The 27,985-nt window shown below is 53.7% G+C and overlaps 1 pseudogene; it reads left to right on the top strand.

The window, feature by feature from the left end:
• The first annotated feature begins 23,577 nt into the window (after positions 1-23,577).
• LOC100610972 (uncharacterized) lies at positions 23,578-27,503 on the top strand (annotated as a pseudogene).
• Positions 27,504-27,985: the final 482 nt, after the last annotated feature.

Below are 27,985 nucleotides of genomic sequence, written 5' to 3' on the forward strand. Positions count from 1 at the left end.
CAGAGATATGACACAAAGCCCCCATACACAGAGCCCAGACAAATGTTCCATCACCTGGGTGATCAGTGCAGAAATATTTCACAATTCCCCCATAGCCAGATCCAACACAAGGGTTATATCACCTTTGTGATCAGTGTAGAGATATGTCACAATGCCCCCATAGGCAGAGCCTAGACAAAAGTCCCATCACCTGGGTGATCAATGTAGAGATATGTCACAAGCCCCTGTAGGCAGAGCCTAGACAAGTGTTACATCACATCGTTGATCAGTTCAGAGATGTCTCATGCTGACTGTTTGCTCCCAGAGTTCTGCGGGCACCCAGAAACATGCAGGGAAGGGTGGAAGACCGGCATGGTGCCTTCGCTCTCCTTGCCAGTTTCCAAACCAGCCACACTGCAGACTCCCCATGTTGCCGCACACGCGAATTCATCGTCAAGTCATCACGCCGGGGAGGCATCTTCTCTCTGGGGTCTCGCTCTGGTCTCCTACGTGGAAATGAACGAGAGCCACACGCTTGTGTGTGTGAGACTGTCCCGGCAACGGCGACCCCCACTGGCACTGCCTCATTCACGGAGAGAGGGACTGGAGCCCTCAAGACTCCCTCGGAGGTTCATTTCCACACTCCCCTCCACCATCCCAGGCCGGTTTCTCCCTGCTGAAGATGCGTGGCATCCCAGAGAGCGGCTTCCAGTTCCCGTGGGATTCCTGGAGAGGTCCGGAGAGCCAGCCCCCGAAACGCGCCCCCCTCACCCCTTCCCCCTGGCCCCCTACATCTTCGTTTCTCCGGCCCCACCTCTGCCATAACCACGCCCTCCCCCTCCCACAACACCAACCCCCGGCGGCAGGTCTCGACGCCCTGGAAACCTTCCAGGGTTGGGCGGGCTCTCCCAGGGCTCACTGCCATTCATGAATGGGTGGACCGTGCCTGCCTGCAGGCCTTTATAAGAGCCGCTGGCTGGCTGTCCTGGCAGGCTTCCTGGCTGCACCTGCCTCAGTGCACAGGCCAGCTGAGGTGCACGGGAGCCTGCCGGCCTCTCTCTGCCAATGTCCATCCGTGAAATTCTGGCCAGGGCTCCCCACGATGGCCCTTCAGACACGTTAGGACGGCACCCTCCCCGCGAAGTTACGGGGACGGGGACGGCGAAGGAGACTCGTTTGGACCCCGAGCCCAAGCGAGGCCCTGCGAGTCTGCTTTGAGCGGAACCCGTACCCAGGCATCGCCATCAGAGAACGGCTGGCCCGGGCCATCGGCATTCCAGAGCCTAGCGTCCAGATTCGGTTTCAGAATGAGAGGTCACGCCAGCTGAGGCAGCACAGGTGGGAATCTCGGCCCCGGCCCGGGAGACGCGGGCCGCAAGAAGGCAGGCGAAAGCGGACCGCCGTCACCAGATCCGAGACCGCCCTGCTCCTCCGAGCCTTTGAGAAGGATCGCTTTCCAGGCATCTCCACCTGGGAAGAGCTGGCCAGAGAGAAGGTCCTCCCGGGTTCCAGGATTCAGATGTGGTTTCAGAATCGAAGGGCCAGGCACCCGGGAAAGGCTGGCAGGGCACCCATGCAGGCAGGCGGGCTGTGCAACGCGGACCACGGCGGGTGTCACCCTGGTCCCTCGTGGGTCGCCTTTTCCCACACCGGCGCGTGGGGAACGGGGCTTCCCACATGCCACGTGACCTGCGCGCTTGTGGTTCTACCACAGGGGGCTTTCGAGAGTCAGGGAGTGAGGGCCCACCCTGTCTTCCAGCCCAGCCACGCCGCGCCGGCAGAGGGGATCTCCCCATCTGCCCCGAAACACGGGGATTTTACCTACGCCACCCGTGCTCCTCCAGAAGGGGCGCTTTCCCAGCCTCAGGCTCCTCGGTGGCCTCCGCACCCGGGCAAAACCGGGAGGACCTGGACCCGCAGCGTGACGGCTGGGGGGCCGTTGCCCGGTGGGACAGCCTGGGCCCGCTCAAGTGGGGCCAGAGGGCCAAGGTGTGCTTGTGCCACCCGCGTCCCAGGGTAGTCCGTGGTGGGGCTGGGGCCGGGGTCCCAAGGTCAATGGGGTGGCGTGGGAACCCCAAGCCTGGGCAGCTCCACCTCACTAGCCCGCGCCCCTGGAGGCCTCCGGATGGGAGGGGCAGATGCAAGGCATCCCGGCGCCCTCCCAGGCACTCCAGGAGCTGGGTCGCTCGTCTGCAGTCCCCTCCGGCCTGCTGCTGGATGAGCTCCTGGCGAGCCCGGAGTTTCTGCCACAGGCGTAACCTTTCCTAGAAACGGAGGCCCCGGGGGAGCTGGAGGCCTTGGAAGAGGCCGCCTCGCTGGAAGCACTTCTCAGTAAGGAAGAATACCGGGCTCTGCTGGAGGAGTTGTAGGACGTGGGGTTGGGACGGGGTCGGGTCGCCGCAATGCAGTGGCCTCTCTTTCGGGGGGAACACCTGGCTGGCTATGGCAGGGCGTGTCTTCACCCCGCCCCCTCCACCTGGCTGACCTGCCTGGGATTCCTGCCTTCTATGTCTAGGCCCGGTGACAGACTCCACAGAGCAGAGAACTGCCATTCTTTCCTGGGCATCCAGGGGATCACAGAGCCGGCCCAGGTACCAGCAGGTGGGCCGCCTACTCTGCACGTGCAGGTTTGCGGGCAGCCGCCTGGGCTGTGGGAGCGGCCCGGGCAGAGCTCTCATGCCTTTCCACCACCCCACCACAGCCTGACTACCTCCTCCCCACACCCACCACACCCCACACCCACCACACCCCACACCCAGAAAATGCGTCCTCCCCTGTGCTGGGTGGGACCCCCGTCCCATGAAACACCAGGCCTGCGCAGTGTCCAAGCCTGACACCCCTCTGGCAGCTGGCCTCCTCTGTGCCTCCGCGCCACCATCGCCGTCCCGCCCGTACCCCTGCAGGCTCCCAGCTGCCACCATGGAGTGCCTGGCGGCGGAACGCAAATCTCTAGTTCTCTTTGCCGGCCTCCTGGCTAGACCTGCGCTCATTGCGCCCCCCGGCTGACGTGCAAGGGAGCCCGCTGGCCTCTCTCTGCCCTTGTCCGTCTATGAAATTCCGGCTGAGGCTCTCCCAACACCTTCCAACGCTCTTTAGTCAGAGACTGGAGAATAGTTATATCTCCTGGATGATCAGTTCAAAAACATGTCACAATGCCCCCTCCCTGCGGAGCCTAGAGAAGATATGCATCATTTGGGTGATCAGTGCAGAGATATATCACAATGTCCCCTGTACAAAAAGCCTGGAAATGATTTACATCACCTCAGTGATCAGTGCATAGGTATGTCAGAAATCCCCAGTAGGCTGAACCTAGACAAGGGTTACATCACTTAGGTGATCAGTGTAGAGATATGTGAAAATACCCATATAGAGAGCGTAGACAAGTGTTACCTCACCTAGTGATCAGTGCAGGGATATGTCGTAAAGCCTCCTATAGGCAGAGTGTAGACAAGTGTTTCCTCCCTGGGGTGATCAGTGCAGAGATATGTCCCAAAGCCCCTGCAAGCAGAACCTTGACAAGGATTACATCACCTGTTTGATCAGTGGAAATGTATATCACAAAGCCTCCTGTAGGAAAAGACCAGACAATTGTTACATCACCTGGGTGAGCAGTGGAGAGATCTGTCACAATGCCTCTGTAGGCAGAGCTTAGACAAGGGTAACATCACCTGGGCGATCAGTGCAGAGATATGTCAAAACGCTCCTGTAGGCTGAACCTAGATTGGAGTTACAACACCCGGGTGATCAGCGCAGAGACATGAGAATTCCCGCGTAGGCAGAGCCTAGACAAGTGTTACATCACCTAGGTTATCAGGGCAGGTATAAGTCATAAAGTCTTCTGTAGAAAGAGTGTAGAAAAGAGTTCCCTCTCCAGGGTGATCAGTGAAGAGATGTGTAACAAAGCCCCTGTAGGCAGAGCTTCGACAAGAGTTTCATCACTTGGTTGATCAGTTCAGAGATGTGTCACAATGTCCATGTAGGCAGATCTAAGACAAGAGGCCATCACCTGGGTGATCAGTGCAGCGATATGTACCAATGTCCCCTGTAGGCAGTGCCTAGACAAGAGTTGCATCACCTCAGAGATCAGTGCATAGATATGTCAAAAAGCCTTCTATAGGCAAAGCCCATACAAGGCTTACATCACCTAGGTGATCAGTGCAGTCATATGTGACAAAAATCCCTGTAGACACACCCTAGAAAACAGTTACATCACCTGGGCGATCAGTGCATATATTTGACACAATGCCCCCATAGACAGAGCCAAGCCAAGACTTCCATCACCTGGGTGATCAGTGCAGAGATATGTCACAAATCTCCCTCCAGGCAGAGTATAGAGAAGAGTCCCATCACCTGGATGATCAGTGCAGAGATATTTCACAATGGCCCTTATAGGCAGAGAGTGGACAAGGGTTACATAATCTAGCTGATCTGTGCAAAGCTATGTCAAAACGCCCCTGTAGGCAGAGCCTAGATAAATGTTACATCACCTGGGTGATCACTGCAGAGATACGTCACAATACCCCCTGTAGGTGGACCCTAGACAAAAGTTACATCACCTGGGTGATCAGTGCACAGATATGTCAAAAAGTCCCTGTAGGCAGAGCCTAAACAAGAGTTACATCACCTGGGTGATCAGTGCAGAAATACGTCACAAGCCCCTGTAAGCCGAGCCTAGACAAGAGTTATATCTCTGGGTGATCAGTGCAAAGATATGTCAGAAAGCCCCCTGTAGACAAATCCCAGAAAATTGTTACATCACCCGGGTGATCCATGGAGACATCTGTCAAAATTCCCCTTTAGGCGCAGCTTAGACAAGCGTTACATCACATGAGTGATCAGTGCAGAGATATGTCACTATGCCCCCATAGGTAGATCCAAGACAAAAGAGTCCATCACCTGGGTGATCAGTGCAGAAATATGCCACAATGCCACCAGTAGGCAGATATAGACAAGAGTTACATCACTTGCGTGATCACTGCAGAGATATGTCACAATGCCCCTGTAGGCAGAGCCTAGACAAGAGTCCCATCACCTGGGTGATCAGTGCAGACTTATGTCACATTGCCCCCTTTTGGCAGAGCCTAGACATGGGTTACATCACCTGTGTGATCAGTGCAGAGATGTGTCAAAACCCGCCTGTAGCCAGAGCCTAGACAAGAGTTACATCAGCTGTGTGATCAGTGCAGTGACATATCACAATGTCCCTGTAGCCATATGCTTGACAAAAGTGACATCACCTGGGTAATCAGTGCGGAGATATGTCACAAGGTCTCCAGTAGGCAGAGCCTAGACAAGAGTTACATCACCTGGGTGATCAGGGCAGAGATATGTCACAATGCCCCCTGTAAGCCGATCCCAGACAACAGTTGCATCACCTCGGTGATCAGTGCAGAGATATGTCTCAGAGCTCCCTGTCGGCGAAGCCTATATAAGAGTTACATCATCTCGGTGATCAGTGCAGTGATATGTTAAAATGACCCTGTAGGCACAGCCTAGACAAGAGTTACATCACCTGGGTGATCAGTGCAGAGATATTTCATTAAACCCACAGTAGGCAAAGCTTAGACAAGTTTTACATCACCTCAGCGATCAGTGCAAAGGTATGTCCCAATGTCCCTCTAGGCAGAGCTTAGACAAGAGTAACATCTCCTCGGTGATCAGAGCCGAGAAAGTCACAATGCCTCCATAGACAGAGCCTAGAGAAGAGTTACATAACCCGGGTGATCCGTGCAGAGTGTTGTCACAACGTCCTCTGCAGGCAGAGGCTAGAAAAGAGTTACATCACCTGGGTGATCAGTGCAGAGATATGCCACAATGCCACTGTAGGCAGAGCCTAGACAAGAGTTACATGACCTAGGTGATCAGTGCAGAGACACATCGCAATGCCCCTGTAGGCAGAGCCTTCACAATGGTATATCAACTGGGTGATCATTGTAGGGGTATATCACAAAGCAACCTGTAGGCAGATCCTAGAGAAGAGATATATCACCTGGGTGATCAGTGCAGAGATATGTCTCAAGCCCCCTGTAGGCAGAGCCTAGGCAAGAGTTATATCACCTGGGTGATATGTGCAGTCATATATCACAATGCCGTGTAGCTAGAGCCTAGACTACAGTTACAGCACCTGGGAGATCAGTGCAGAGATATGTCACAATGTCCATGTTGGCCGATCTAAGACAAGAGTGCATCACCTGGGTGATCAGGGCAGAGATGTGTACCAATGCCCCTGTAGGCAGTGCCTAGACAAGGGTTGCATCACCTCAGAGATCAGTTCATAGATATGTCACAAAGCCTTCTGTAGGCAAAGCTCATTCAAGGCTTACATCACATATGTGACCAGTGCAGTGATATGTCACAAAAATCCCTATAGACAGAGCTTAGACAAGAGTTACATCACCTGGGTGATCAGCACAGAAATTAGACACAATGCCCCCATAGACAGAGCCTAGACAAGATTTCCATCACGTGGGTGATCAGTTCAGAGATATGTCACAAATCCCCCTCTAGGCAGAGTATAGAGAAGAGTCCCAACAGCTGGGTGACCAGTGCGGAGATATGTCCAAAAGCCCCTGTCAGCACAACCTTGACAAGGGTTACATCACCTGTTTGATCAGTGGAAATGTATATCACGAAGACCCATGTAGGCAAAGCCCAGACAATTTTTACATCACCTGGGTGAGCAGTGGAGAGATCTGTCACAATGCCCCTGTAAGCAGAGCTTAGACAAGGGTTACATCACCAGGGTCATCAGTGCAGAAATATGTAAAAACGCGCCCGTAGGCTGAACCTAGACAGGAGTTACATCACCTGGATGATCAGTGCTGAGATATGTGAGAATTCCCGTCTAGGCAGAGCCTAGACAAGTGTTACATCACCTAGCTTATCAGTGCAGGTTTAAGTCATAAAGCCTCCTGTAGGCCGAGCATAGACAAGAGTTCCCTCCCCAGGGTGATCAGTGCAGAGATGTGTCACAAAGACCCTGTAGGCAGAGCCTAGACAACGGTTTCATCACTTGGTTGATCAGTTCAGAGATGTGTCACAATGTCCATGTTGGCAGATATAAGACAAGAGTCCATCACCTGGGTGATCAGTGCAGAGATATGTACCAATGTCCCCTGTAGGCAGTGACTATACAATAGTTGCATCACCTCAGATATCAGTGCATAGACATGTCACAAAGCCTTCTGTAGGCAAAGCCCATACAAGGCTTACATCACCTAGATGATCAGTGCAGTGGTATGTTACAAAAATCCCTGTAGACAGAGCCTAGAAAAGAGTTACATCACCTGGGTGATCAGTGCAGATATTTGACACAACGCCCCCATAAACAGAGCCTTCACAAGACTTCCATCACCTGGGTGATCAGTGCAGAGATATGTCACAAACCCCTCTAGTCAGAGGATAGAGAAGAGTCCCATCACCTGGGTTATCAGTGCAGAGATATTTCACAATGCCCCTGTAGGCAGAGAGTGGACAAGAGTTACATAACCTTGGTGATCTGTGCAGAGCTATGTCAAAACGCCCCTGTAGGCAGAGCCTAGATAAATGTTACATCACCTGGGTGATCAGTGCAGAGATACGTTACAATACACCCTGTAGTTGGAGCCTAGACAACAGTTACATCACCTGGGTGATCAGTACAGAATTATGTCACAAAGCCCTTGTAGGCAGAACCTAGACAAGAGTTACATCACCTAGTTGACCAGTGTAGAGATATTACACAATGTCTCCTGTTGGCAAAGACTTGGCATGAGTTAAATTATCTTTGTCATCATTTCAGGTATATGTGAAAACGCACCTACGGGGAGAGCCTAGACAAGAGTTACATCACCTAGGTGATCAGTGCATAGATATTTCACAAATCCCACTGTAGGCAGATCCCAGACAAGAGTTGAATCACCTGGGTGATCAGTGCAGAGATATTTCACAATGCCCCCTTTGGGCAGAGGGTAGACAAGAGTTACATCACCTAGGTGATCAGTGCAGAGATTTGTCAAAATTCAGTGTAGGCAGTGCTTATAAAAGTGTTACATCACCTAAGTGATCAGTGCAGAGATATGTCACAAAGCTCCTGTAGGCAGAACTTAGATGAGTTACATCACCTGGGTGATCAGTGCAAAGGTATGTCACAAAGCCCCCTGTAGGCAAAGCCTAGACAATAGTTACATCACTTGGGTGATCAGTGGCAAGAACTCTCTCAATTCCCCTGTAGGCAGAGCTTATACAAGAGTAACATCACCTGGGTGATCAGTGCAGAGTTATGTCACAAAGCCCCCAAACACAAAGCCTAGACAAGAACCCCATCACCTGCGTGATCGGTGAAGAAAGATGTCACAATGCCCCCATAGGCAGATCCAACACAAGAGTTACATCACCTGGGTGATCAGTGAAGAGATATGTCAAAATGCCCGCAAAGGCAGAGCCAAGATAAAAGTCCCATCACCTGGGTGATCCGTGGAGAGTGATGTCACAACGCCCTCTGTAGGCAGAGACTAGAAAAGAGTTGTATCACCTCAGTGATCAGTTCAGAGATATGTCTCAATGCCCCCTGTCGGCGAAGCCTATACAAGAGTTACATCATCTCGATGATCAGTGCAGTGAAATGTTAAAATGCCCCTGTAGGCAGAGCTTAGACAAGAGTTACGTCACCTGGGTGATCAGTGCGGAGATATCTCACAATACCCCGTGTAAGCAGAGCCTTGACAAGAGTTACATCACCTGGGTGATCAGTGCAGAGATATGTCATAAATCCCACTATAGGCAAAGCCTAGACAAGTTTTACATCACCTCAGCGATCAGTGAAGAGATATGTCCCAATGTCCCTCAAGGCAGAGTTTAGACAATAGACTCATCTCCTGGGTGATCAGTGCAGTGCTAAGTCACAATGCCCCCATAGGCAGAGCCTAGAAAAGAGTTACATAACCTGGGTGATCCATGCAGAATGATGTCACAACAGCCTCTGTAGGCAGAGACTAGAAAAGAGTTACATCACCTGGGTGATCAGTGCAGAGATATGTCACAATGCCCTCTGTAGGCAGAGCATAGAGAAGAGTTGCATCACCTGGGTGATCAGTGCAGAGATATGTCACAATATCCCCTGTAGGCAAAGCCTAGGCAAGAGTTACATCACCTTTGTCATCAGTTAAGGGATATGTGGAAACGCCCCTGTAGGCAGAGCCTTGAAAAGAGTTACATCACCTAGTTGATCAGTGCAGACATATTTCACAATACCCCTTGTAGGCAGATCCTAGACAAGAGTTGATTCACCTGGGTGATCAGTACAGAGATATTTCACAATGCTCCCTTTGAACAGAGTGTACACAAGAGTTACATCACCTAGGTGATCAGTGCAGAGATTTGTCAAAATTCCCTGTAGGCAGTGCTTATTAAAGTGTTACATCACCTAAGTGATCAGTGCAGAGATACGTCACAAAGCTCCTGTAGGCAAAACTTAAATGAGCTACATCACCTGGGTGATCAGTGCAAAGGTATGTCAAAAAGCCCCCTGTAGGCAAAGCCTAGACAATAGTTCCTTCACTTGGGTGATCAGTAGCGAGATCTCTCACAGTTCCCCTGTAGGCAGAGCTTATAAAACAGTAATATCACCTGGGTGATCAGTGTGGAGATGTGTCACAATGCCCCCATAGGCAGATCCAAGACAAGAGTCCGTCACCTGGGTGATCAGTGCAGAAATATTTCACAATGCCACCTTAGGCAGAGCCTAGACAAAAGCCCATTCACCTGGATGATCAGTGCAGAGTTATGTCACAAAGTCCCTTTAGGCAGATCATAGACAAGAGTTACATCACTTGGATGATCAATGCAGAGATATGTTATAATGCCACTGTAGGCAGAGCCTAGACAAGATTTACAGGACTTAGGTGATCAGTGCAGAGATACATCGCAATGTCCCTGTAGGCAGAGCTTTGACAAGTGGTACATCAGGTGGGTGATCATTGCAGGGATATTTCACAAAGCAACCTGTAGGCAGATCCTAGAAAAGAGTCACATTTCCTGGGTGATCAGTGCAGAGATAAGTCACAATGCCCCCTTCGGGCAGAGAGTATACAAGAGTTACATAACCTAAGTGATCTGTGAGGAGCTATGTCAAAACCCCCCTATAGGCAGAGCCTAGATATATGTTACATCACCAGGGTGATCAGTGCAGAGATACGTCACAATTCCACCTGTAGGTGGAGCCTAGACAAGAGTTACATCACCTGGGTGATCAGTGCAGAGATACTTCACAATACCCCTTGTAGTTGGAGCCTAGACAAGAGTTACATCACCTGGGTGATCAGTACAGATATATGTCACAAAGCCCCTGTAGGCAGAGCCTAAACAATAGTTACGTCACCTGGGTGATCAGTGCAGAAATATGTCACAAAGTCCCTGTAGGCCGAGTCTATACATGGGTAACATCTCCTGGGTGATCAGTGCAAACATATCTCACAAAGCCCCCTGTAGACAAATCCCAGAAAACCGTTACATCACCTGGGTGATCTGTGGAGATATCTGTCACAATTCGCCTTTAGGCGCAGCTTAGACAAGAGTTACATCAGATGAGTGATCAGTGCAGAGATATGTCACTATGCCCTGATAGGCAGATCCAAGACAAGAGGCCATCCCCTGGGTGATCAGTGCAGAAATATGCCACAATGTCACCAGTAGACAGATATAGATAAGAGGTACATCACCTGCGTGATCACGGCAGAGATATGTCACAATGACCCTGTAGGCAGAGCCTAGAAAAGAGTCCCATCACCTGGGTGATCAGCGCAGAGTTATGTCACAATGCCCCCTTTTGGCAGAGCCTAGACAAGGGTTACATCACCTTGGTGATCAGTGCAGAGATGTGTCACAAGCCCCCTGAAGCCAGAGCCTAGAAAAGTGTTACATCAGCTGTGTGATCAGTGCAGTGACATGTCACAATGTCCCTATAGCCATATCCTTGACAAAACTGACATCAACTTGGTGATCAGTGCAGAGTAATGTCACAATGCCACTGTAGTCAGAGCCTTGACAAGAGATACATGACCTAGGTGATCAGTGCAGAGATACATCACAATGTCCCTGTAGGGAGAGCCTTGACAAGTGGTACATCACCAGGGTGATCATTGCAGGGATATGTCACAAAGCACCCTGTAGGCAGATCCTAGAAAAAAGTTACATCACCTTTGTCATCAGTTCAGTGATATGTGAAAACGACCCGTTAGGCAGAGCCTAGACAAGAGTTACATCACCTAGTTGATCAGTGCAGAGATACATCGCAATGTCCCTGTAGGCAGAGCCTTGACAAGTGATACATCACCTTGGTGATCATTGCAGGGATATGTCACAAAGCACCCTGTAGGCAGATCCTAGAAAATAGTTACATCACCTGGGTGATCAGAGCAGAGATATGTCACAATGCCACTGTAGTTAGAGCCTAGACAAGAGTTATATCACGTGGGTGATCAGTGCAGAGATATGACACAATGCCGTGTAGCCAGAGCCAAGACTAAAGTTCCTGCACCTGGGAGATCAGTGCAGAGATAAGTCACAATGTCCCCAGTAGGCAGAGACCAGTCAAGAGTTGGGTTACCTCGGGATCAGTGCAGAGATATGTCTCAATACCCCTGTGGGCACAGCCTAGACAAGAGTTAGATCAACTCGTTTAACAGTGCAGAGATATGTCAAAATGCCCCTGTAGGCAGAGCGTACACAACAGTTTCATCACATTGGTGATCAGTGCAGAGACATGTCACAATACCCCCTGTAAGCAGAGCCTAGACAAGAGTTACATCACCTGGGTGATCAGTGCAGAGATATGTGACAAGGCCCCTTTAAGCAGAGCCTAAACAAGTTACATCACCTGAGTGTTCAGTGCAGAGAACTGTCACGATGCCCCTTTAGGCAGAGCTTAGACCAGAGTTACATTACCTGGGTGATCAGTGCAGAGATATGACACAATGCACCCATAGGCAAATCCAAGACAAGGGTTCATCACCTGGGTGATCAGTGTAGAAATATGACAATGCCCCCAGTAGGCAGAGCCTAGGGTAGAGTCCCATCACATGGGTGATCAGTGTAGAGATATTTCACAATGCCCCCGCAGGCAGAGCATAAGCAAGAGTTACATTACCTAGATGATCAGTGCAGAGATATGTCACAAGGCCCCCTATAGGCAGAGCCTGGACTAGAGTTACATCACCTCGGTGATCAATTCTGTGATATGTCACTATGCCCCGTAGGCAGAGCCAAGACAAGCGTTACATCACCTGGGTGATCAGCGCAGAGATATGTCACAAAGCCCCCATACACAGAGCCTAGACAAGAGTCCCATCACCTTGGTGATCAGTGCAGAGATATGTCAAAAAGCCCCTGTAGGCAGAGCCTAGACAGGAGTTACGTCACTTTGTTAATCAGTTCAGACACATGTCACAATGTCCCCTGTAGGCAAAGTCTAGGCAAGAGTTACATCACCTTCGTCATCAGTTCAGGGATATGTGAAAACGCCCTTGTAGACAGAGCCTAGACGAGAGTTCCGTCACCTAGTTGATCAGTGCAGACATATTTCACAATACGCCCTGTAGGCAGATCTTAGACAAGAGTTGAATCGCCTGGGTGATCAGTGCAGAGATATTTCACAATGCCCCCTTTGGGCAGAGGGTAGACAAGAGTTACATCACCTAGGTGATCAGTGCAGAGATTTGTCAAAATTCCCTGTAGGCAGTGCTTATAAAATTGTTACATTACCTAAGTGATCAGTGCAGAGATATATCACAAAGCTCCTGTAGGCAATACTTAGATGAGATACATCACCTGGGTGATCAGTGCAAACGTATGTCACAAAGCCCCCTGTAGGCAAAGCCTAGACAATAGTTATGTCACTTTGGTGATCAGTGGTGAGATCTCTCACCATTCCCCTGTAGGCATAGCTTATACAACAGTTACATCACCTAGGTAATCAGTGCAGAGATGTGTCACAGTGCCCCCATAGGCAGATCCAAGACAAGAGTCCGTCACCTGGGTGATCAGCGCAGAAATATGTCACAATGCCCCCTTAGGCAGAGCGTAGACAAAAGCCCCATCACCTGGATGATCAGTGCAGAATTATTTCACAAAGTCCCTTTAGGCAGATCCTAGACAAGCGTTACATCACTTGGATGATCAGTGCAGAGATATGTCACAATGCCAATGTAGGCAGAGCCTAGACAAGAGTTACATGACCTAGGTGATCAGTGCAGAGATACATTGCAATGTCCGTGTAGGCAGAACCTTGACAATTGGTTCATCACCTGGGTGATCATTGCAGGTATATGTCACAAAGTACCCTGTAGGCAGATCCTAGAAAAGAGTTATATCACCAGGGTGATCAGTGAAGAGATATGTCACAAAGCCACTGTAGGTAGAGCATAGACAAGAGTTACATGACCTAGGTGATCAGTGCAGAGATACATCGCAATGCCCCTGTAGGCAGAGCCATGACAAGTGGTATATCACCTGAGTGATCATTGCAGGGATATGTCACAAAGCACCCTGTAGGCAGATCCTAGAGAAGTGTTATATCACCAGGGTGATCAGTGCAGGGATATGTCACAAACCACGTGTAGGCAGAGCCTAGACAAGAGTTATATCACCTGGGTGATTAGTGCAGTGATATGTCACAATGCCATGTAGCCAGAGCCTAGACTATAGTTACAGCACCTGGGAGATCAGTGCAGAGATATGTCACAATGTCCCCAGTAGGCAGAAACCAGGCAGTAGTTCGATCAGCTCGGGATCAGTGCAGAGATATGTCTCAATCCCTTGTGGACACAGCCTAGACAAGAGTAACATCACCTCGGTTAACAGTGCAGAGATATGTCAAAATGCCCCTGTAGGCAGAGCCTACACAAGAGTTTCATCACTTAGGTGATCAGTGCAGAGATATGCCACAATACCCCCGGAAGCAGAGCCTAGACAAGAGTTACATCACCTGGGTGATCAGTGCAGAGATATGTGACAAGGCCCCTTTAAGCAGAGCCTAAACAATAGTTACATCACCTGAGTGTTCAGTGCAGAGAACTGTCACAATGCCCCTTTAGGCAGAGCTTAGACCAGGGTTACATCACCTGGGTGATCAGTGCAGATATATATCACAATGCTCCCATAGGCAAATCCAAGGGAAGAGTCCGTCACGTGGGTGATCAGTGCAGAAATATGTGACAATGCCCCCAGTAGGCAGAGCCTAGAGAAGTGTCCCAACACATGGATGATCAGTGCAGAGATCTTTCACAATGCCCCTCCAGGCAGAGCGTAAGCAATAGTTATGTCACCTAGATGATCAGTGCAGAGATATGTCACAAATCCCCCTATAGGCAGAACCTGGACTAGAGTTACATCACCTCGGTGATCAATGCAATGATATGTCACTATGCCCCGTAGGCAGAGCGTAGTCAAGCGTTACATCACCTGGGTGATCAGTGCAGAAATATGTCAGAAAGCCCCCATACACAGAGCCTAGACAAGGGCCCCTCACCTGGGTGATCAGTGCAGAGATATATCACAAAGCCCCCATACACAGAGCCTAGACAAGAGTCCCATCACATGGGTGATCAGTGCAGAAATACGTCACAATTCCCCCATAGGCAGATCCAACACAAGTGTTAAATCACCTGTGTGATCAGTGTAGAGATATGTCAGAATGCCCCCATAGGCAGAGCCTAGACAAATGTCCCGTCACCTGGGTGATCAGTGCAGAGATATGTCACAAATTCCCTGTAGGCAGAGCCTAGACAAGAGTTACATCACTTTGTTGATCAGTTCATAGATGTGTCATGCTGACTGTTTGCTCCCGGAGCTCTGCAGGCACCCGAAATCATGCAGGGAAGGGTGGAAGACCGGCATGGTGCCTTCGCTCTCCTTGCCAGTTTCCAAAGAGGCCACACTGCAGACTCACCATGTTGCCGCACATGGGAATCCATCGTCAGGTCATCAGGCCGGGGAGTCATCTTCTCTCTGGGGTCTCGCTCTGATCTCCTACGTGGAAATGAACGAGAGCCACACGCCTGCATGTGTGAGACTGTCCCGGCCACGGCGACACCCACAGGGACTGTCTCCTTCACGGAGAGAGGGCCTGGAACGGTGAAGACTCCCACGGAGTGAGACTGTCCCAGCCACGGTGACACCCACAGGGACTGTCTCCTTCACGGAGAGAGGGCCTGGAACGGTGAAGACTCCCACGGAGGTTCAGTTCCACACTCCCCTCCACCATCCCAGGCCGATTTCTCCCTGCTGAAGATGCGTGGGAACCCAGAGAGAGGCTTCCAGTTCTCGTGGGATTCCTGGAGAGGTCCGGAGGGCCAGCCCATGAAATGCGCCACCCTCACCGCTTCCCCGTCGCCCCCTTCCTCTTCGTCTCTCCAGCCGCACCACCACCATCACCACGCCCTCCCCCAACACCCCACTACCCCCTGGCCAAAGGCCTCGACGCCCTGGGACTCTTCCGGACTGGGGCGGGCTGTCCCTGGGCTCACAGCCATTCATGAAGTGGTGGAGCCTGCCTGCCTGCAGTCCTTTATAAGAGCCACTGGGTGGCTGTCCAGGCAGGCCTCCTGGCTGTACCTGCCACAGTGCACAGGCCGGCTGAGGGGCACGGGAGCCCGCCGGCCTCTCTCTGCCCGTGTCCGTCCGTGAAATTCCGGCCGGGGCTCCCCGCGATGGCCCTCCTGACAGCTTCGGACAGCACCCTCCCAGAGGAAGCCCGGGGATGGGGCGGTGAAGGAGACTCGTTTGGACCCCGAGCCAAAGCGAGGCCCTGTGAGCCTGCTTTGAGCAAAACCCATACTCGGGCATCGCCAGCAGAGAACTGCTGGCCCAGGCCATCGGCATTCCGGAGCCCTGGGTGCAGATTTGGTTTCAGAATGAGAGGTCACGCCAGCTGAGGCAGCATCGGCGGGAATCTCGGCCCTGGCCCGGGAGACGTGGCCCGCAAGAAGTCCGGCAAAAGCGGACCGCCGTCACCAGATCCCAGACCGCCCTGCTCCTCCGAGCCTTTGAGAAGGATTGCTTCCCAGGCATCGCCGCCAGGGAAGAGCTCGCCAGAGAGACGGGCCTCCCGGAGTCCAGGATTCAGATCTGGTTTCAGAATCGAAGGACCAGGCACCCTCACAGGCAGACGGCCTGTCCAACACGGCCCCCGGCAGGTGTCACCCTGCTCCCTCGTGTGTCACCTTCACCCACACCGGCAGGTAGGGAAAAGGGCTTCCGCACCCCACGTGCCCTGCGCTCCTGGTGCTCTCCCACATGGGGCTTTCATGAGCCAGGGAGCGAGGGGCATCCCCGCGCTCCAGCCCAGCCAGGCCGCGCTGGCTGAGGGGATCTCCCAACCTGCCCTGGCACGTGGGGATTTTGCCTACGGCGCCCCGGCTCCTCCGGAAGGGGCGCTTTCCCACCCTCGTGCTCCTCGGTGGCCTCCGCACTCGGCCAAAAGCCGGGAGAACCATGACCTGCAGCGCGATGACCTGCTGGGCCGTTGCGTGTTGGGACAGCCTGGGCCCGCTCAAGTGCTTGCGCCACCCGCATCCCAGGGGAATCCGTGGTGGGGCTGGAGCCGGGGTCCCCAGCTCGGGGCATCTCCACCTCGCCAGCCCATGCCCCCGGAGGCCTCCACACGGCAGGGGCAGATGCAAGGCATCCCGGCCCCCTCCCAGGCGCTCCAGGAGCCGGGGTGCTCGTCTGCACTACCCTCCGTCCTGCTGCTGGATGAGCTCCTGGCGAGCCCGGAGTTTCTGCGGCAGGCGCAAACTTTCCTAGAAATGGAGGCCCCGGGAGAGGTGGAGGCCTTGGAAGAGGCCCCCTCGCGGGAAGCACATCTCAGTGAAGAAGAATACTGGGCTCTGCTGGAGGAGCTTTAGGACGCGGGGATGGGACGGGGTCTCTTCGGGGCAGGGCAGTGGCCTCTCTTTCGTGTGGAACACCTGGCTGGCTAGGAGGGTTGTGTCTTCACCCTGCCACCTCCACCGGGCTGACTGGCCTGGGATTCCTGCCTTCTAGGTCTAGGCCCGGTGAGAGGCTACACACAGCGGAGAACTGCTATTCTTTCCTGGGCATCCCGGGGATCCCAGAGCCGGACCAGGTACCAGAAGGTCGGCCGTCTACTGCGCAAGCGCTTTTGTCTGGGAGCAGCCCGGGCAGAGCTTTCATACCTTACCACCACCCCACCACCGCCTGACCAACCCCTCCCCAACCCCACCCCCCACAACCAGAAAATGCGTTCTCCTCTGGGCTGGGTGGAGACCCCCGTCACGCAAAACACTGGGCATGCGCAGCATCCAGGCCTGGCACCTCTCCGGCGGCTCGCCTCCTCTGCGCCTCCGGGCCACCGTTGTTGGCCCACCCGTGCCCCTGCAGCCTCCCAGCTGCCACCATGGAGCGCCTGGCGGCAGAACGCAGACCTCTAGCTCTCTTTGCCTGTCTCCTGGCAAGACCTGTGCTTATTTCCCAACCCGGCTGACGTGCAAGGGAGAACGCTGGCCTCTCTGTGCCCTTGTCCATCCGTGAAATTCAGGCTGAGGCTCTCCCAACACCTTCCGACGCTCTTTAGTCAAAGCCTGGAGAATAGTTACATCTCCTGGATGATCGGTTCAGAAATATGTCACAATGTCTCCACCCTGCAGAGCATAGGGAAGATTTGCATCATTTGAGTGATCAGCGCAGAGATATATCACAATGTCCCCTGTACAAAAAGCCTGGAAATGATTTACATCACCTCAGTGATCAGTGCATAGGTATGTCAGAAATCCCCAGTAGGCTGAACCTAGACAAGGGTTACATCACTTAGGTGATCAGTGTAGAGATATGTGAAAATTCCCGTGTAGACAGAGCGTAGACAAGTGTTACATCACCTAGTGATCAGTGCAGGGATAAGTCGCAAACCCTCCTGTAGGCAGAGTGCAGACAAGTGTTTCCTCCCTGGGGTGATCAGTGCAGAGATATGTCACAAAGCCCCTGTAAGCAGAACCTTGACAAAGGTTACATCACCTGTTTGATCAGTGGAAATGTATATCACAAAGCCCCCTGTAGGCAAAGCCGAGACAATTGTTATATCACCTGGGTAAGCAGTAGAGAGATCTGTCACAATGCCCCTGTAGGCAGAGCTTAGACAATGGTTACATCACCTGGGTGATCAGTGCAGAGATATGTCAAAACGCTCCTGTAGGCTGAACCTAGACAGGAGTTACATCACCTGGGTGATCAGTGCAGAGATATGTGAGAATTCCCGTATAGGCAGAGCCTAGACAAGTGTTACATCACTTAGGTTATCAATGCAGGTATAAGTCATAAAGCCTCCTGTAGGCAGAGCGTAGACAAGAGTTCCCTCCCTAGGGTGATCAGTGCAGACATGTGTCACAAAGCCCCTGTAGGCAGAGCCTAGACAAGAGTTTCATCACTTGGTTAATCAGTTCATAGATGTTTCACAATGTCCATGTAGGCAGATATAAGACAAGAGTCCATCACCTGGGTGATCAGTGCAGAGATATGTACCAATGTCCCCTGTAGGCAGTGCCTAGACAAGAGTTGCATCTCCTCAGAGATCAGTGCATAGATATGTCACAAAGCCTTCTGTAGGCAAAGCCCATACAAGGCTTACATCACCTAGGTGATCAGTGAAATGATATGTCCCAAAAATCCCTGTAGACAGAACCTAGACAAGAGTTACATCACCTGGGTGATCAGTGCAGATATTTGACACAATGCCCCCATAGACAGAGCCTACACAAGACTTCCATCACCTGGGTGATCAGTGCAGAGATATGTGTCAAAGCCCCTGTAGGCAGAGCCTAAACAACTGTTACATCACCCGGGGGATCAGTGCAGAAATATGACACAAATCCCCTGTAAGCCGAGCCAAGAAAAGAGTTACATCTCCTGGGTGATCAGTGCAAAGATATGTCACAAAGCCCCCTGTAGACAAATCCCAGAAAATTGTTACATCACCTGGGTGATCAGTGGAGATATCTGTCACAATTCCCCTTCAGGTGCAGCTTAGACAAGCGTTATATCACATGAGTGACCAGTGCAGAGATATGTCACTATGCCCCCATACGGAGATGCAAGACAAGAGTCCAACACCTGGGTGATCAGTGCAGAAATATGCCACAATGCCGCCAGTAGGCAGACATAGACAAGAGTTACATCAACTGCGTTATCAATACAGAGATATGTCACAATGCCACTGTAGGCAGAGCCTAGACAAGTGTCCCATCACCTGGGTTATCAGTGCAGAGTTATGTCACAATGCCCCCGTTTGGCAAAGCCTAGACAATGGTTTCATCACCTGGGTGATCAGTGCAGGGATGTGTCACAAGCCCCCTGTAGCGAGAGCCTAGACAAGAGTGACATCATCTGTGTGATCAGTGCAGTGACATGTCTCAGTGTCCCTGCAGCCATATCCTTGACAAAAGTGATATCACCTGGGTGATCAGGGGGGATATATGTCACAATGTCTCCAGTAGGCAGAGCCTTGAGAAGAGTCACATCACCTGGGTGATCAGGGCAGAGATATGTCACAATGCGCCCTGTAAGCAGATCCCAGACAAGAGTTGCATCATCTCGGTGATCAGGGCAGAGATATGTCTCAATGCTTCCTGTAGGCAAAGCCTAGGCAAGAGTTACATCACCTTTGTCATCAGTTCAGGGATATGTGAAAATGACCCTGTAGGCAGAGCCTAGACAAGAGTTTCATCACCTAGTTGATCAGTGCAGAGATATTTCACAATACCCCCTGTAGGCAGATCCTAGACAAGAGTTGAATCACCTGGGTGATCAGTGCAGAGATATTTCACAATGCCCCATTTGGGCAGAGGGTTGACAAGAGTTACATCACCTAGGTGATCACTGCAGAGATTTGTCACAATTCCCTGGAGGCAGTGCTTATAAAAGTGTTACATCACTTATGTGATCAGTGCAGAGGTATGTCACAAAGTTCCTGTAGGCAGAACTTCGATGAGTTACATCACCTGGGTGATCAGTGCAAATGTATGTCACAAAGCCCGCTGTAGGCAAAGCCTAGAAAATAGTTACATCACTTGGGTGATTAGTGGCGAGATCTCTCACAATTCCTCTGTAAGCAGAGCTTACACAACAGATACATCACCTGGATGATCAGTACAGACATATGTCACAATGTCCCCATAGGCAGATCCAAGACAAGAGTCCGTCATCTGGGTGATCAGTGCAGAAATATGTCACAATACCCCCTTAGGCAGAGCGTAGACAAAAGCCCCATAACCTGGATGATCAGTGCAGCGTTATGTCACAAAATCCCTTTAAGCAGATCCTAGACAAGAGTTACATCACTTGGATGATCAGTGCAGTGATATGTCAAAATGCCACTGTAGGTAGAGCCTAGACAAGTGTTACATGACCTAGGTGATCAATGCAGAGATACATCGCCATGTCCCTGTAGGCAGAGCCATGACAAGTGGTACATCACCTGGGTGATAATTGCAGTGATGTGTCACAAAGCACCTTGTAGGCAGATCCTAGAGAAGAGTTATATCACCTGGGCGATCAGTGCAGATATATGTCACAAGCCTCCTGTAGGCAGAGCCTAGACAAGAGTTTTATCACCTGGGTGATCCGTGCAGTGATATGTCACGAGGCCGTGTAGCCAGAGCCTAGAGTAAAGTTAGAGCACCTGGGAGATCACGGAAGAGATATGTCACAATGTCCCCAGTAGGCAGAGACCAGGCAAGATTTGGATTACCTCGGGATCAGTGCAGAGATATGTCTCAATCCCCCTGTGGGCACAGCCTAGACGACAGTTACATCACCTCGGTTAACAGTGCAGAGACATGTCAAAATGCCCCTGTAGGCAGAGCCTACACAAGTGTTACATCACTTAGGTGATCAGTGCAGAGATATGTCACAATACCCCTGTAAACAGAGCCTAGACAAGAGTTGCATCACCTGGGTGATCAGTGCAGAGATATGGGACAAGGCCCTTTAAGCAGAGCCTAGACAATACTTACATCACCTGAGTGATCAGTGCAGAGATCTGTCACAATGCCCCTGTAGGCAGAGCCTAGAAAAGAGTCCCATCACCTGGGTGATCAGTGCAGAGATGTGTCACCAGCCCCCTGAAGCCAGAGCCTAGAGAAGAGTTACATCAGCTGTGTGTTCACTGCAGTGACATGTCACAATGTCCCTGTAGCCATATCCTTTAAAAAGGTGACATCACCTGGGTGATCAGGGCAGTGATATGTCACAATGACCCCTGTAAGCAGATCCCAGACATGAGTTGCATCACCTCCGTTATCAGTGTAGAGATATGTCTCAATGCCCCCTGTCGGCGAAGCCTATACAAGAGTTACATCATCTCGGTGATCAGTGCAGTGACATGTGAAAATGCCCCTGTATGCAGAGCCTAGAAAAAAGTTACATCACCTGCGTGATCAGTGCAGAGATATCTCACAATACCCCCTGTAAGCAGAGCCTAGACAAGAGTTGCATCACCTGGGTGATCAGTGCAGAGATATGTCACAATATCCCCTGTAGGCAGAGCATAGAAAAGAGTTACATCACCAGGCTGATCAGTGCAGAGATATGTCACACTGTCCCCTGTAGGCAAAGCGTAGGCAAGAGTTACATCACCTTTGTCATCAGTTCAGGGATATGTGAAAACGCCCCTGTAGGCACAGCCTAGACACTAGTTACATCACCTAGTTGATCAGTCCAGAGATATTTCACAATAAATCCTGAAGGCAGATCCTAGACAAGAGTTGCATCACCCGGGTGATCAGTGCAGAGGTATTTCACAATGTCCTCTTTGGGCAGAGGGTAGACAAGAGTTACATCACCTAGGTGATCAGTGCAGAGATTTGTCAAAATTCCCTGTACGCAGGGCTTATAAAAGTGTAACATCATCTCAGTGATCAGTGCAGATATATGTCACAAAGCTCCTGTAGGCAGAACTTAGATGAGTTACATCACCTGGGTGATCAGTGCAAAGGTATGTCACAAACCCCCCTGTAGGCAAAGTCTAGACAATAGATACATCACTTGGGTGATCAATGGCAAGATCTCTCCCAATTCCCCTGTCAACAGAGCTTATACAACAGTTACATCATCTCGGTGATCAGTGCAGAGATATGTCACAATGCCCCTTTAGGCAGAGCTTAGACCAGAGTTACTTCACCTGGGTGATTAGTGCAGAGATATGTCACAGAGCCCCCGTAGGCAAATCCAAGACCAGAGTCTATCACCTGGTTGATCAGTGCAAAAATATGTGACAATGCCCCCAGTAGGCAGAGCCTAGAGAAGAGTCCCATCACCTGGGTGATCAGTGCAGAGATATTTCACAATGCCCCTGTAGGCAGAACGCAAGCAAGAGTTACATCACCTAGATGATCAGTGCAGATATATGTCACAAGGCCCCCTATAGGCAAAGCCTGGACAAGAGTTACATCACCTCAGTGATTAATGCTGTCACATGTCACTGTGCCCCGTAGGCAGAGCGTAGTCAATGTTACATTACCTGGGTGATCAGTGCAGAGATATGTAACAAAGCCCTCAAACACAGAGCCTAGACAAGCGTCCAATCACCTGGGTGATCAGTGCAGTAATATGTCACAATACCCCCATAGACAGTTCCAACACAAGAGTTACAACACCTGGGTGATCAGTGTAGAGATATGTCACAATGCCCCCTAACGCAGAGCCTAGACAAAAGTCCCATCACCTGGGTGATCAGTGCAGAGATATGTCACAAAGCTGCTGTAGGCAGAGCCTAGACAAGTGTTGCATCAGTTTGTTGATCAGTTCAGAGATGTGTCATGCTGACTGTTTGCTCCCGGAGCTCTGCGGGCACCCGGAAACAAACAGGGAAGGGTGGAAGACAGGCATGGTGCCTTCGCTCTCCTGGCCAGTTTCTAAACTGGCCACACTGCAGACTCCCCATGTTGCTGCACACAGGAATCCAACGTCAGGCCATCACGCCGGGGAGGCATCTTCGCTCTGGGGTCTGGCTGGCTGTCCATGCAGGCCTCCTGGCTGCACCTGCCGCAGTGCACAGGCTGGCTGAGGTGCACAGGACCCCGCTGGCCTCTCTCTGCCTGTGTCCGTCCGTGAAATTCCGGCCGGGGCTCCCCGCGATGGCCCACCTGACACCTTCGGACAGCACCCTTCCCGCGGAAGATCGGGGTCGAGGACGGGGAAGGAGACTCGTTTGGACCTCGAGCCAAAGCAACACCCTGTGAGCCTGCTTTGAGCGGAACCCATACCCGGACGTTGCCACCAGAGAACCGCTGGCTCAGGCCATCGGCATTCCAGAGCCCGGGATCCAGATTTGGTTTCGGAATGAGAGGTCACGCCAGCTGAGGCAGCACCGGTGGGAATCTCGGCCCTGGCCTGGGAGACGTGGCTCGCAAGAAGGCAGGTGAAATCGGACCTCTGTCACCGGATCCCAGACCACCCTGCTCCTCCGAGTCTTTGAGAAGGATCGCCTTCCAGGCATCGCTGCCAGGGAAGAGCTGGGCAGAGAGACGGGCCTCACGGAGTCCAGGATTCAGATCTGGTTTCAGAATCGAGGGCCAGGCACCCGGGACAGTCTGGCAGGGCACCTGCACAGGCATGCGGCCCGTGCAACGCGACCCCCGGCGGGTGTCACCCTGCTCCCTCTTGGGTCGCCTTCGCCCACACCGGCACTTGGGGAACGGGGCTTCCCGCAACCCACGTGCCTTGCGTGCCTGGGGCTCTCTCACAGGGGGCTTTCATGAGCCAGGGAGCCAGGTCCATCCCCGTGCTCCAGTCCAGCCAGGCTGTGCCGGCACAGTGGATCTCCCAACCTGCCCCAGCATGCGGGGATTTTGCCTACGCCACCCCGGCTCCTCCGGAATGGGCGTTGTCCCACCCTCAGGCTCCTCGGTGGCCTCGGTACCCAGGCAGAAGACGGGAGGACGGGGACCTGCAGCGGGTCAGCCTGCCGGGCCCTTGCATGGTGGGACAGCCTGGGCCCGATCAAGCGGGGCCACAGTGCCAAGGAGTGCTTGGGCCACCCGCGTCCCAGGGGAGTCCGTGGTGGGGCTGGGACCGGGGTACGCAGGTCGCCGGGACGGCGTGGGAACCTCAAGATGGGGCGGCTCCACCTCCTCAACCCACGCCCCTGGAGGCCTCCGTGAGGCAGGGGCAGATGCAAGGAATTCTGGCGCCGTCCCAGGCCCTCCAGGAGCTGGGTCGCTCGTCTGCACTCCCCTCCGGCCTGCTGCTTCATGAGCTCCTGGCGAGCCCGGAGTTTCTGCAGCAGGCGCAATCTTTCTAGAAACGGAGGCCCCGGGGGAGCTTGAGGCCTTGGAAGAGGCCACCTCGCTGGAAGCACCCCTCAGCGAGGAAGAATACCGGACTCTGCTGGAGGAGATTTAGGATGCAGGGTTGGGACGGGGTCGGGTCGGGACAGAGCTGTGGCCTCTCTTTCCAGGGGAACACCTGGCTGGCTATGGAGGGGTGTGTCTTCCCACCGACCCTCCACCTGGCTGACCAGCCTGGGATTCCTGCCTTCTAGGTCTAGGCATGGTGAGAGGCTCCACACAGTGGAGAACTGCCATTCTTTCCTGGGCATCCCGTGGATCCCAGAGCCGGCCCAGGTACCAGCAGGTGGGCCACCTACTGTGCACACGCGTGTTTGCGGGCAGCCGCCTGGTCTGTGGGAGCAGCCCAGGCAGAGTTCTCATGCCTTTCCACCACCCCACCCCCGCCTGACCACCCCCGCCACACCCACATCCCCCACCCCCGGAAAATGTGTCCTCCCCTGGGCTTCATGGAGATCCCCGTCCTGTGAAACACCGGGCCCGCCAGCGTCCAGGTCTGACACCCCTCCAGCGTCTCGCCTCCTCTGCGCCTCCGCGCCACCATTGCTGGCCCGCCCGTGCCACTGCAGCCTCCCAGCTGCCACAATGGAGCGCCTGTTGTCGGAACGCAGACCCAAGGCCCGGCGCACACTGGGGACACTGAGTGTTCCAGGCGGGAGAGAAGGCAGGCAGAGATGGAGAGAGGAACGGGAGACCTAGAGGGGTGGAAGGATGGGTGGAGGGATGTTACCAGGGAGGGAGGGAGGGCGGGAGGGAGGGAAGCAGTGAGGAACGGAGGGAAAGACAGAGCGATGCAGTGAAAGGGGTCGGGCGGGAGGAGCCAGGAACAGAGGGAGGAAGGCATAGAGGAAAAGCGGTCTTCGGCCTCTGGGAGGAAAGGGACCCCCGCTCTCCGTGAAAATGGTAAGCATCTGGCACAAGCTGAGGGCTCGGCCCACAGCCTCCGCGTCGGCCGGCGGAGCACTCATTCGCTCGTATTCCGTGGCCCAGGGAATGGGCAGTTTCCTCTGAGACAAAAGACAGGGACTCGGGTTGGCGTTGGCTTTTCACCCGCATGGATCACAGACCGCACATCCCCAGGCTGAGCCCCACAACGGAGCGCGAGGCCGACAGCCCCGACCACAGAGGAGCCACACTTGGGACGACGGAGGCATAATTTTGGTTTCCGCGTGGCTTTACCCTCTGCAAGGCGGCCTGTTGCTCACCTCTCCCGGGCCACCGAAAGGTTGGCCATGCTGACTGCTCCCGGAGCTCTGCGGACACTAGGAAACATTCAGGGAAGGGTGGAAGACCGGCATGGTGCCTTCGCTCTCCTTGCCAGTTTCCAAACCGACCACACTGCTGACTCCCCATGTTGCCGCACACAGGAATCAATCGTCAGGCCATCACACCGGGGAGGCATCTTCTCTCTGGGGTCTCGCTCTGGTCTCCTATGTGGAAATGAACGACAGCCACACGCCTGCGTGGGTGAGACTGTCCCGGCAACGGCGACACCCACAGGCACTGCCTCCTTCACGGAGAAAGGGCCTGGAACACTCAAGACTCCCAGGGAGGATCAGTTCTACACTCTCCTCCAACCTCCCAGGCCAGTTTCTCCCTGCTGAAGATTCGTGGGAGCCCAGAGAGTGGCTTCCAGTTTCCGCGGGATTCCTGGAGAAGTCTGGAGAGCCAGCCCCCAAAACGCGCCCCCCTCACCCCTTCCCCCTCGCCCCCTTCCTCTTCGTCTCTCCTGCCCAACCACCACCATCACCACGCCCTCCCCCCCCCACCAAACCAACCCAAGGCCGCAGGCCTCGACGCCCTGGTACCCTTCTGGGGTGGGGTGGGCTGTCCCAGGGCTCACGGCCATTCATGAAGGGGTGGAGCCTGCCTGCCGGCAGGCCTTTATAAAAGCTGCTGGCTGGCTGTCCGGGCAGGCCTCCTGGCTGCACCTGCCACAGTGCACAGGCCAGCTGAGGTGCATGGGAACCCGCCTGCCTCTCTCTGCCAGTGTCTGTCCGTGAAATTCCAGCTGGGGCTCCCCGCGATGGCCCTCCCGACACCTTCGGATGGCACCCTCCCCGCGGAAGCCCAGGGACGGGGAAAACGAAGGATACTCGTTTGGACCTCGAGTCAAAGTGAGACCCCATGAGCCTGCTTTGAGCGGAACCCGTAACCGGGCATCGCCACCAGAGAATGGCTGGCCGAGGCCATCGGCATTCTGGAGCCCAGGGTCCAGATTTGGTTTCAGAATGAGAGGTCACGCCAGCTGAGGCAGCACCGGCGGAAATCTCGGCCCTGGCCTGGGAGACAAGGCCCTCAAGAAGGCAGGTGAAAGTGGACCACCATCACCGGATCCCAGACCGCCCTGCTCCTCCAAGCCTTTGAAAAGGATCGCTTTCCAGGCATTGCCATCAGGGAAGAGCTGGCCGGAAAGACGGGCCTCCTGGAGTCCAGGATTCAGATCTGGTTTCAGAATCGAAGGGCCAGGCACCAGAGACAGGCTGGCAGGGCGCCCGTACAGGCAGGCGGATGGTGCAACGCAGCCCCCTTTGGGTGTCACCCTGCTCACTCGTGGGTCGCCTGTGCCCACACCGGTGAGTGGGGAATGGGGCTTCCTGCACCCCACGTGCCCTGCATGCCTGGGGATCTCCCACAGGGGGCTTTTGTGAGCCAGGGATTGAGGGCTGTCCCCGTGCTCCAGTCAAGACAGGCCGTGCCGGCAGAGGATCTCCCAACCTGCCCCAGCACGTGGGGATCTTGCTTACACTGCCCTGGCTCCCCGGGAAGGGGCGCTCTCCCACACTCAGGTTCCTCAGTGGTCTCTGCACCCGCGCAAAATCCAGGAGGACCGGGAGCCACAGCGCGATGGCCTGCCGGGCCCTTGCGCAGTGAGACAGCATGGGCCTGCTCAAGCGGGGCCACAGGGCCAAGGTGTGCTTGCGCCACCCGCGTCCATGGGGACTCCATGGTGGGGCTGGGGCCAGGGTCACCAGGTTGCCGGGGTGGCATGGGAACCCCAAGACGGGGCAGCTCCACCTTGCCAGCCTGCACCTCCGAAGGCCTCCGTACAGCAGCGGCAGATGAAAGGCATGCCGGCGCCCTCCCAGGCGCTCCAGGAGCCAGGGCAATCGTCTGCACTCCCCTCTGGCCTGCTGCTGGATGAGCTCCTGGCGAGCCTGGAGTTTCTGCAGCAGGCGCAAACTTTCCTAGAAACGGAGGCCCCGGGGGAGCTGGAGGCCTTGGAAGAGGCCGCCTTGCTGAAGCACCCTTCAGCATTCTTCAGCTAGGAAGAATACTGGGCTCTGCTGGAGGAGCTCTAGGACGCAGGGTTGGGATGGGGTTGGGTCGGGGCAGGGCATTGACCTCTCTTTCGCACAGAACAACTGGCTGGCTGTGGAGGGGCATGTCTTCCCCCTGCCCCCTCCACCGGGCTGACTGGCCTGGGAATCCTACCTTCTAGGTTTTGGCCCGGTGAGAGACTCCACACAGCGGAGAACTGCCATTCTTTCCTGGGCATCGCGGGGATCCCAGAGCTGGCCAAGGTAACAGCAGTTGGACCGCCTACTGTGCAAGCGCTTGTTTGCGGGCAGCCTCCTGGGCTGTGGGAGCAGCCCATGCAGAGCTCTCATGCCTTTCCACCACCCCAACCCCCCGTGACCACCTCATCCCAACACCCACCCCCCAACCCGGAA

This window comes from Pan troglodytes, chromosome 16 (genome assembly GCF_028858775.2).
Source record: "Pan troglodytes isolate AG18354 chromosome 16, NHGRI_mPanTro3-v2.0_pri, whole genome shotgun sequence".
NCBI lineage: Eukaryota > Metazoa > Chordata > Mammalia > Primates > Hominidae > Pan > Pan troglodytes.